This window comes from Saccostrea cucullata, unplaced genomic scaffold (assembly GCF_032062105.1).
Source record: "Saccostrea cucullata isolate Sc308-1 unplaced genomic scaffold, CSIRO_AGI_Scuc_v1 ctg862, whole genome shotgun sequence".
Classification (NCBI taxonomy): Eukaryota; Metazoa; Mollusca; class Bivalvia; order Ostreida; family Ostreidae; genus Saccostrea; species Saccostrea cuccullata.
Genome location: NW_026941287.1, coordinates 15,500 through 25,351, shown reverse-complemented (window position 1 = coordinate 25,351; position 9,852 = coordinate 15,500). Strand labels below are relative to the sequence as shown.

The 9,852-nt window shown below is 31.7% G+C and overlaps 1 long non-coding RNA gene across 1 annotated transcript; it reads right to left on the bottom strand.

Annotated features, from left to right (window-relative positions):
* Positions 1 to 1,852: 1,852 nt before the first annotated feature.
* Positions 1,853 to 3,642, bottom strand: LOC134257568 (uncharacterized). Its single transcript, XR_009989949.1, has 3 exons — positions 3,367 to 3,642; positions 2,838 to 2,894; positions 1,853 to 2,238 (listed from the first exon to the last, which is right to left on the bottom strand). It is a non-coding gene; the product is annotated as an uncharacterized LOC134257568 (long non-coding RNA).
* Between the last annotated feature and the right edge of the window lie 6,210 nt (positions 3,643 to 9,852).

The window sequence follows — 9,852 nt, the reverse complement described above, 5'->3', positions numbered from 1 at the left end:
CCTGAATTAGCTGGGCAATGTTAGAGGGTTGCAACACATTATCATTATGGATCTGCAACGGAGCATCATTAGGTGGCGCCAGATAGTTTTGAAAACCATGACTGGTGTTGTTGTTTTGAGCACCATTTTGACTTCTTCCAAAGGCACAGCTTGTGGCAGAGGCGTTCTGGACCACGTAAGATGATGGGTAATTAGAAGGGAAACCCATACTTGAAACAATAGGTATATTACCTAAAAATGTAGGAACAGGAATATGACCTGTACAAGCAGCAGGTAGAGTACTGACTGATGAGGAAACTGGTAAAAACTGACCAGTATGAGATATGACAGGTACATAACCTGTATTGTGTGTACTGGGCATTGTATTGACTGGTCCTACAGTGCTGCTATCCTATAAGTTGACAATTCTATCCTATCCTATCGTGAATCCTGCATCCACAATCCTATCCTGTGATTTCAGTCTAATCCTATCCTATCCTATCCTGCAACTCTCAGTTTTTTAATATTTAGGAATTAATTTTACAAAACGAAAAAAAAGGAATTACCAGAAAAAAAAATCAGATATAGTTATGGTATTCATTCAAATGTTATATATTTTAATGGAGAAAAATAATCGAGATCGGCATTCCATAATTCCCGACCGACCGCACAAATTAAAATTACGAATTATCATTACCATGTTAAAAATTAATGTTAACAAGCAGATCGTAATTACACGTGGACAAGTACTGATTTTGCAAACATATGTAAAGAAATTGGCCTACCAGAAGAATTAAAGAAAAATATACTTATAGTGTTTTAATTTTCCTACTACATTGTAACAATGATCGGGAGACCCGGGACGCGACTTGCGTCCGACGTGTAATATTTAATTATTTTTAAAATTTATAGGCCTATACGGTAATAATGTTAAAGTATATGTTTCATGTAAAAATTTTATTTTTTCCTATTAAACTGAGCACCATGAAAAAAACACGCATGTACATTGTATAGTCTAACTGTGCCGGTGTAACAGGTTTTTCTGTATGCAGTGGTATGCAATTCTGAAAAAGAAGATATGACTAGACCATAAATCAAACAGACAAGTCAAAATGTAAATCTAGAATATCTTGACTTTTACATATTGAACAATTTAAATGTGAAATTGTCTTATAATTTCAATATTAATTGTATGATTTTTTTTTATTTAAATTCATAATTTACTCTTTTTTAAAATTTCAGTTCATCATCTATTGTATGTGATATTTTTCAAACATGCAAAATACATAGTTGCTAAATTCAAGATAATCTAAATGTTAATTTTTTTCATTTAACCTCAGTTTCTCCTCAGTTTATGGTCAGCTCAGCACCGTACAAATGTATTTCAATTTCCATTTTTTTATGTGTGAAAATTTAATAATTTATGTTTAATAGAATATATTTTCTAAATTTGATATTGGTTGACAGACTGACATTAATAAATATTGTAGTGAGGTCACACATGTTTCTAAGATCTTATAAAACATGCATGAGAAATTCAGAATTCACAGTATTTACATGTATAACTCATTCTTGAGTAAAGCAAGTTTGTATTTGACCTTGGCATTTGATCTTGAATGTTAATCAGTGTCAGATTGAGAAATATTAAAATACTCCACACATATTCCTTAGATCTTATAAAACATGCATAAGAATTCACAGTACTTACAGCATTTATGACACATTCTTGAGTAAACTTTGTATTTGACCTTGACCATTGATCTTAAAATGTTCAGTGTTTAAATGAGGAAAAATACATCATCAAGTTCACAATATTTTTATTCAAGGTGATTCCTCAACAATGTTTAACAATTGAATATTCCATATTACCATGAGACAGTCATTAAAAGTATCCATGTACAGCATTTATGAATTTCAATGCAAAGATCACAGATACATGTACATGAACTTTGTTGAAATTTAAGTTTATCAATATTTTTATTACACTTGTATAATGTCTTACATGCATATGATTTGGCTTTCTTAACCGACGCTCAAATTGAAATTCAAATGTCAGAGTTATTGTCAGAGAGATGGTCATAACCGAACAGTTCTACAAATGTCAACAATGCACAGAAAACAAACACTGATCTCCTTAATAAAAGCACCATGATTTCAGACTTAGGACTCTTTGACACTGGTTTGAACATCTTTCATCATTTACTCTAACAGCATATGGCATGAACTGCATTCTGTACAGCTGCAAATGTGCAGGGTTTTCTGGAAAAAAAAAACAAAACATAAAATGAAATTATAGGCATGTTAATTGTAAATTTTGTAATACACATTTCACACACATTTAAAACATGTTTAAAATGTTTTTGATTGTGATTATCTTTCACATTTCATGTACAGTTGGTTTTAATATCACCTTTTTCTCTCCCAAAAGTAATGCATTTAGAAATCATGAAAACTAAAATCTTATACTGCAACCTTAGTCATATAAAATAAAAAATAAATCTTATTTAACATAATTTACTTGTACATTATAATTCATTTTATCTTGTCAACTTGCTAACAAGTATGAATACATTTGTTTTAGTGACTTTTCTCTATTTTCTGCTTGTATTTATCTATTTAATGTTTTTTCTTGCTTTCTTCTTTTGGTCTTGAAATTTGAATATGAAAATCTATGTAACAACAACATGATGACCAGAAAATTTCAACATTTCTTTCAGTTTTACTCTGAATATTTTTGAAAGAAGAAAATCACTTGTTCCGAGAAACTGCGGACATGTCACGTCAACTCAGATAATGATGTTTAATATGTATTTTAATGACCATGTAAAAATAGATGATAAAAATAAAATCATACATACTTTTTAGGTTAAAATCCTTTATACTGTGATGACGCATGAGTGCAGGCAATCCATTTTCTGTAATGATTAATATTAAAAGATTAACTTATGTTTCATAACCTACAATACATCATACATACATGTACAATATGTAAGTGCACTGCTGAGTGAGCTCATTAAACATTTAAGCAGAAGCATTAGAAATGGTCATGATGATTCTACATTCATTTATTATTAATTACACAGAAATGAAAAAAAAATATATTTTCTGACCTTATTAGGGAAATGATAAGAGTAACAACCTGATAAAAGCATATTATATATGATTGTATGAGTCTTGGAGCTTATTGATAGCTGATTAAATCATATGACAGAGTCAATATTACCCCCCCCCCTTTCTGTGTACACAACTTCTTTTCTCCGCACCCAATTTTTGTTTATATTAAATAGAATAAAATATTTATAGTTTAAGACATTAGAACATTGTTTAAAGGGATAAATATGTATAAAAATGCACACATGTACAGTGCACAGTGTGAAGAATACTTACATGATCTCGCACATCATCTATTCAAGTCCGCTGTTGACGGTTCCTGTGGAATTATCCAAACAAACAGAGCATATTTAACAGAAAAACATGTTTCATACTTTTACACAAGTAAGAATCGGTTAAATTATCCAAACAAGCTAAAGAAATACGGTCTTTCGATGCCTGGATTCTTCGTTGTTTACATTCCCAAATTCTTCCGGTGAACGTTCACGGTTAGATCGTACGCCGTGTTACTCGAAGTTTATAATGTAAATCTGTGTTTAGAGAAAAGAATGTTTTATTTTCTATTGAAAATTTATAAATATTTCTTTTGTAAACATTTTATATCGTATTTCGTTTTTGTAATTTATTCTGAAATATGAATCAACCTTTGCTCGAATCTGATTGGCTGTGGGATACAGGATAGGATAGGATAGGATAGGATTGGATTAACTTCTATATGTTTCTATCGTGAATCCTCAATCCTGAATCCTATCCGATCCCACCCCATGTCAACTTGTGGGATAGCAGCACTGTAATGTGCCAACATTAAAATAAGGTTTTGAACTAGTTGGTACATGCCCTGACTGAATTGTGTGCAGTGGCTCTTGACAATGCATGAAAGTACTTCTGGTCATTGAAGGGCTATGATTGTGAGGTACAGAATTTGCAGTTGAGAATGTTGTCAAGTAACCAGTGTTGCAATTTTGTAAATGATCTGGCAGTGTGCTGCTTAAGTCAACTAAAGGTGAAGCTGCTGGACCTTGAGTACCTGACAAAAATAATGGTGGCCTAGCACTTACTTCGTGTGAAAATAGGGAGTGCACTGAGCCGTTACCCTTATATACATTTGTCAAAGAGCTAGGAGTAGGAGCTCTAGTATGTGTGCTGGGTACCTGTATTACATCAGTAAAACTTACTGGTGTAAACGAGCTTCTGGATGTTACAGGTACATCACCTGAATTGTGTTGCAAAAGGGTATTGTTTGTAACATGTACTAAACATGTATGATCTGCAGCAGGTAATTTACCTGCATTAGTTGCAAAAATTTCGGACTCTACATTTGTTTGTGGAGTAGAACTTGTCAGTCTTGTGCTAATGTTTGTGTTATTAGCAGGTGTTTCAATCCGTTTTCTTTCTTCTTTTTCAGACTGGACAGATTGAGATGCGTCAGAATTGTAGTCTCTACCCACCAGCACATCCTCTTCTACGTGTCTGCTTACAGGAGATTCCAAATCTCGACTTCTTCTTGCTGCGCGACTACGAGCTTTTCTCTTAGAACCCATGACATAAAGTTACTTTGTAAACAAGTAAAATAACTTGTACATAAAACACCAAGATGATGCAAGTAAACAGTATTGTATACCAAATGTTTTTTTTTCTTTTAAATAACCTGTAACTTACAGGTACATGAAAAACTTCTTTTTTTAGAGGTACAGAATTCAATCACTGGATCTGTAAATTTTACAGATCCCGCCGTGGATGCCAAAATTGTAACGTGCGGATACGCTAACTGGACTGTCTTCAACAAGTCAAGAACTCCATTGAAAGTTTATAAATTTATTTAACAGGAAACAAAACAATACTGTTCAACATTTCACAAAATCTCTGGTGTTTCACAAACTCATAAAAAAAACCTCTATAACTGGAGTCTTATCCAGTAATTAAATAATTCATGTGCAAGTCTAACTCTCTTAGACCTATTAAAATCCCAAGTTTAATCCTAAACTGGTAATAAACCAGTAATCATGAAAATCCACACCAGTAATATACTGGTAAATAAATATTATTCAATCTCTGAATAAAGTTTTCCCCCACACCACTTAATCAAATTATTTAACCCAAAAAAAAAACTAAATTAAACACACACCTTTACACTGGTGTAATCTACTGTCTGTAATCTAATCTCTGTCTACTCTGCTCTCTGCAACTCTCGTTCTTACTATATATACGTCATGAAATACTACGAAATGACGTAGAATACGATAACCAATAAGAAACGTCGCGCACCTGATCATCAACCAATCACAGGCGATACGCGATAACCTTATTCCCACGATAACAAAAAGTTGTGTACATGTTTCACCATAAAATAGAAACAAGTAAAATATTATAACTACTTTATAAACAAAATAACTTTCGTAATAATTAAAGAAGATTGACATACAATTAATTAAATAAATCACCGCTTACAACTTTTAACATTTTAAGAAAAATGCATTCTGGGAAATCGCACTTCCGGAATAACAAACCATGCGGCGAAAGAGAAAACATACCAGGTAACAATTTACCGAATAATCGCTAAACAAACACCGTTTTAATTATGTGATCATGTATACAATATAGGAAGCTATAGATAACAATTAATTTAACATCATAACAACATTAAAATCTCGAAAAGCAAACAAAATAACGTATGCGGCAATACACATCGTCTGACAGAATTCGGGGGTCGTATCAAAACACAATGCACTAAAGAAAAATGTAATCAAATAATACGGTTAAAACTTCGTGATTATAATATCACTGTCACTCTATTTGTCACAAAAGTATTATTTAGATATGTTACAGTTAATGTTCATTTTTGCCGTTCTTTTCTGTTTTTAGTTTCACCTGATGGTTGCACTTCCTGAATTCAGTGTAAAGTACAGCAACTTACTGTAAACCAACTTTAATTCGTGACAGACTTTAACTCGCAAATACTAATCGCCGTGAACAAATAATTTTGCTTGGTGTTTTTAAAGAATGTTTCCTCTGTCGCGAAAACTAATCGTTGCGGATAGATTTCAACCGGACGAATTGCAAAAATATTTGGTTTACAGTAATAAGACTTAGATTATTATCTATAACGTGAAAAACACATGTGAAAAAAAATAAATACTGTTAGACATTTCTATACAATAATGAATTAATTTCATTTCATTGGATAAATATTGTGCTTATGGTGTATAACATAATGTGCCTACGTCAAAATTAGTTACGTCAAAAACGTGAAACTCCTTTTGATGATACTTTTGAAATAAGGTTAATTTGAAGCCATTTATTGGAGGTAGAATTGTTTCATTGTCTTCGTAGGTTTTAAAGCAAAAATTGTCCAGAGTTATGTAATGCATAATAATTTAGGTTGCTTCATTCCTTGAAGATCTCTTTTATATTCTTTATTTGAAGTAAAGAAAAAACCCTTCATTTTCCGCGTATATGTTTTCCAGGAACTGCATTAAAAATAGAGCATTAACATACTATCCTTAAGAGAGTCTCTTGATTTTTAATGCGCAAATAGATGTACAGGTTCTAGGTCCAACAATCGTTTGTCTAGGTTTTAAGAATGTTGCAGCTATATCATTAATTATCATCCTGAATTTGATTTTGCTCATAACAACATGGACGAAACGGATGACCTTTGCCAAATTAATGACCTTTCTGGGGACATGATTTTGACCCTGATCGAAAACAGATATAAAGAAGACAAAATCTAAGTATCAAATTTGATTTTATTAATTTAAAACACGTATTTTTTTTATTTTAAAATGAATAGAAAACATTCAGGGGAAATTAAATAATATCCTGATGTATAAGTACATTTGTCGCCCCCCTCTCTTTCTCTCCTTTTGTTTGTTAATTTGTTTGACTATATATGTGTGTGGGGGGGGGGGGTTGTTTGATTTAATTAGGTAAAGCATTTCTATACATCTTTTCAATATGTTGCGATTCTTACTTCAGACAGACTTGTTTCCTGAAAGAAAGTACTTTTGTCGATAATATATTTGTTTTCAATATATAATATAAAATTCATTTTATAAAGTATAAATGGTAACCTGTCTTTCTGCAATCATTTTAACCGTTCATCACCGTAAAACACGAAGCAAAAAGTATTTATAATAATTAAATACATAAATTAAAATGATTTATATCTGAAAGTGTTGCAAAATGCATGAAGTATATTGTGCTATTTGTGGGAAGATTGCATTAATGAAAGAGCAAAAAATGAACCTAGGCCTACCACGCTTATTTTTAAAAGACTCTGTCTTTTAAGAAAATATTGTAAAATTATAGAAGTTAATTCTCTTTTAAGCCATTCTTATAATAAGAAATTAAATATTAATCCAGTTATAGTATCATAGCTTCTTCAAATGTCAAAATAGGATATTTCTATGAAATTTAACTGAGATGTGACTTTGAGAACACTTGGTTTAAATAACATTTTTGCATTTTTAAACCATTTTCTTTTCGAAGTATTTCATGTTTGCCTCGCGTGGAAAACCATTGTCAGTCAATTCTTATCCCGACAAAAAGTAATGCAATTTTAACAGCATGAATAGATGAGGCATACAATGAAGCTCCATTGTTTTTGTATTTATCCAACTTTACCTTTGGTGTCGATGTCATGCATAAGGTTTCATTATGTGAAATATTGCCTCTTGGGTTTTGAACAGCTTTTTAAAAGACGATAAGATCTACAAATAAAAAAAAGAAATATTAGCCCTATTTTCTGGACATGTTTCTTAATGTATGTATTACAAGTATAAGCTAAATATCATGTTATATTTCTTATGGCAATACAATGCAGCAAGTTATAGATAATTGTTTACCAATCAAATAAAAGGTATTGAAATTAAAATAATCATACGATGTTAAATCATTAAAAAATCATTTAAACCAAAAACAAAAAAAAAAAAAAAAACAAAAGAAAATCATAATAAAAAATTTGAAACAAAATTAAAAAAAACACTTTACTGAAAATGTTGATACCCTTTCTCGAAATCCGTTTTTATGCAAGGTTGTGAGTAATATATGTGTTTGGAAGACAATTGGACTGAAAATGGGTTTTTGGAATTACGTGTACAGGTGTTTTGTTATATTGATAAATTAATACTGAGAAACATTCTCATCATAGACAAACATAGACATGTATGAAAATATTGCCTTTGAATTTCTAATGCAGAGAAAGAAGTTAATAAAGACTTAAACATTCAGATGACTGATAAAATATACATTTGTGATACTCCGTAATATCTTGACACTGACTTTTTTTTTGTCTTTGATAGACCAACATTGGCGATACTCTGATTGCAGTTAATCCGTGCAGGGATCTAGATATTTACGAAAAAGTGGTAAGGCCAAGGAGTTGCTGAATTAATAATGTTTTTTCATATAACCCTGTAATACTTTATCAAAAAAAAATAAATAAATAAACAAAAGGTGAAATAATGTACTATATTTTTATGCTTCTTTTCAATTGCATTATCTCGGGTCTTTCTGTCAACTTCGAATGTATTAACATTACGAAATGTTGAAGAATTATACATTTGCTGCTTATATAAATATAGGATAAAAAGATTTAAAAGTCTCTTCTGTGGTATATCTTAGGTAATATCTTTACATTCAATAAAGTTTAACTCAATGCTCCTTAGATAAGAAGACTTCCAACATTCATTTCAAAGTTTGTTTAAAAGAGGGTTGTAATGGCGTCTACATAATACATTCGAGGTCTTATTTCCGCTACTCGAAAAGGTCCGTGAGGTAAATTGGTTTCTTTTCATGAAAAATAATGAAAAGAACTTTGCATTTGTTAAGTCGTACTATTTAGCTCACCTGCCATGACAATGGACTTTTCTGATCAGTTATACCTGTTCTGTGTATTGTCTCTAGGTTAGGTAATTTTAATGAACTAATGTGCATAGCAAGTGGTAAATGTGTCATGAAGTAATTGAGTTGAATTAAGAAATAAAATCTGCGTTTTCGTGAATGTTGAAGGATGAGAAATGAGGTCAAGAAATGTTGTTTGAAAGATAAAAGCTGAAGCCTTGTACGAAAATTTACGCCCTGACTCCAGGCGGAATTCAGAAGACGGAATCCGCCTATCATCTATAAGGAACTTAATAAGACTATTAGACGGAGTCCAGGTGGAGTCAGGGCGTGATAGGGCTCGAAATATTTAAATGAGTTAAGGCGTCTTCCGCTTTTCCTAATATGGATTACCTGCAAGGCGTACTCTGCCTAACTTGCAAAAGCGTATTCCACCTGACCTGCAAGGCGTATTCCGCCTAACCTGCAAGGCGTATTCTGCCTTACTTACAATATGCGTATTCTGCCTAACCTGTAAGGCGTATTCCGCCTAACTTCAGGTAGGCGTATTCCGCCCTACTAGCAAGGGGTCTGTAATTCACTCTTTTTTGAAAATTTTGTTCTAAAATGTTTTGTTTGTTGTGGTTTTTTTTTTTTTTTTTTTTGTATTTTTGGACTTTAATAAATTGTAAACCTTAACCATGAATTATTATTTCAACATTCTGATTATCATTTCAAAAACAATATGACTATTACACTTTTTCATGAACTACGCATCGCATTTTTAGAAAAAAAATACCTGAACTAGGTGAAGTCATTAATATCAACTCATTTAACTGACATCAAAATAGTATTTTCTTTTAGCACTTCGACTTTGGTAAGCTTTATAAGAATCGAAGCTTACTGATCAGAATTTTCCGAAATCCAATGAGTTAAATTCCT